Raw genomic sequence first — 2,500 nt, forward strand, 5'->3', positions numbered from 1 at the left:
TTTTAAGTGAAGACCACGCATTTTCCACAGATTCATTCGGGTGCACACACTGCTTTACAAGCCAGACCACAAACAATCCCGACAGGTCACCTCATCCCTACCCAAGGGCACACCAAGAACCCTATAAGAATCCCCTGCATCCCTGACGCCCCAAACATTCGGCGGGGCCACGATGCCCCCGCAGTAGGACACAGACGTCTTTTCGAAATTTATCTTTGCTCCTGAGGCAAGGCAATAAACGTTCAGGGTGTGGAGAGCAACATTGAGGCTCCCCACATCGCGCAAAACCAAATTGGTGTCATCCGCATATTGAAAGATCTTATATTCCTTACCAGATGGACTCACAATTCCGTGCACAGCCCCATCCCTCTTGAGCATAGCGGCCAAAGGCTCGGCCACTATACTATAGAGGAGTGCACTCAAAGGACACCCCTGCCTTACCGACCTCCGCAAAGGGAAGCTATTCGACAGGAGTCCATTGCATTTTACACGGCTGACCGCACTGGAATACAAAAGTTTAATCCAGTTCACGAAGCCATTTTTAAAACCAAATTTCTCCAAAACACGGTAAAGAAAACAATGCTCAACCCTATCAAATGCTTTACTGAAATCAACTGAAACATGAATCCCCCCAGAGACATGCATCTCCTTCAACAAAAACTTTAGGGAGAGTATCGTGTCAGAAATGTCCCGTCCCGGGACACAATACGCCTGTGTACTGGCAACCACTTTACCAATCACACCTTTCAACCTATGTGCTAATACTTTTGCCAGTATTTTATAATCGGTGTTAAGGAGACTTATTGGTCTGTAATTGGCCAGGCACCGCTTATCACCCTTCTTAAAAATCAAAGTCACAATACTAAGAGAAAAGGAGTCCGAAACCCGACCCTCTCTCTCAATATCGCCATACAGAGTATGGAGAATCGGGGCTAACCTGTGGGCGAAAGCACTATAAAACTCTGCGCTCAAACCATCCTCTCCTGGACTCCTACAGGCATTGAGACCCCTAATTGCTGCAGAAACCTCTGCCAAAGAAATAGGCGCGTCGCAGCTGTCAGCGTCACTAGGGCTCAGAGACCCTTCAAGCGCACCTAAAGCCTGACTACAGCTTACCTCGTTAATCCCTTCCCCATCAAACAAATCTGCATAAAACCTACCTACAATATCCAAAATCTCATCCAAATCACTATGACACCTGCCTGACTCATCCAACAGGCCATCCAAGTATAGCTTGCTCTGCCTGGACTTCTCTAAACCAAAAAAGAAAGCTGTGGAGCGCTCGCCCTCTACCGCATACTGGGCCCTGGATCTAAGTGCCGCCCCTCTAGCACGACTAACCTGTATAGTCCTGAGCTCTTCCTGCAGCACCAGATACTCAGGATCTACCGGGCCTAAACCAGAGGTGGCGGCAAGCCTCTGGAGTTGGCTCCGGACCGTGTGCTCCCTGATGGACTCCTCCCACCTCCTCTGCTTACTATAACGTAGGCACAGCTTTTTAATTTTAGCCTTTGCCTGCTCCCACCAATCAACCAAAGAGTCACAAATTCCCATTTCATCATCAAAACAATCAAAAAGGTGCTCCATCTTATTTACAAAAGTGGGGTCGGCAAGCAGCATATTATTAAAAACCCAGACCCCCCCATTCCTCTTACCACCCAGGAAGTCAAGTTTGACGGAAAAAAGGGAGTGATCGCTCCAGCCCACACATGCATAGGAGCTGCCACCGATGTACTTCCATAAAGCACTTGAAACAAAACACAGATCTATCCGAGACTGGAGGAGGACCCCCTGCACCACCTGACGCCGGGAATAGTCCCTTTTCAGGGGGTTGAGACCTCTCCAGACCTCGGACAAATCAGCAGCCACTGCAGCATCAATCAAAAAACTTAGACTAACGTCATTCCTGAATGTGTTGTTCGGACCGAGATCGATTTTTGACAACGCTATATTAAAGTCGCCAATCAAAAACGAGGAATCAGTAACATAAGGAAAAACAGAAACGAAGAAGGTTTTCCTCTCCATCTCCTCACTAGGCGCATAAACATTTATAAGGCGAAATTTAGTGGAGCCACGCAGAAAATCAATCACTATAAAGCGGCCATGTGGGTCCGCATGCACTAAAGAAGACCCGCCGAAAACACCCGGCTTAACTAGGACAGCCACACCACGGGAGTGTGCAGAGCCCAAAGCACAGTACAAAACACCAATGTCCATATCCTCTACCTTGCGATGATGCTCCGCCTCCCACCACGTCTCCTGGATGCACAGCACGTCCCAGGTGGTGTCGTGAAACACACTGTGCATCTTTTCCCTATTCCTCAAGCTCCGGGCATTAATGGAGACTAGGGAGAGCGTCATTAGGAAGAAAAAAGGAAGTTGAACCATCATCCTGATCTAGACTACCGTTTAGACTTCCTGTTCGTCTTTGTCGGGGCGACCTCATTCCCTTGGGGATCGACGCCTGTAGGAACAGTTGTGGCATCTACAGTGGCAGACT

Source organism: Vanacampus margaritifer, chromosome 1 (assembly GCF_051991255.1).
Source record: "Vanacampus margaritifer isolate UIUO_Vmar chromosome 1, RoL_Vmar_1.0, whole genome shotgun sequence".
Taxonomy (NCBI): domain Eukaryota; kingdom Metazoa; phylum Chordata; class Actinopteri; order Syngnathiformes; family Syngnathidae; genus Vanacampus; species Vanacampus margaritifer.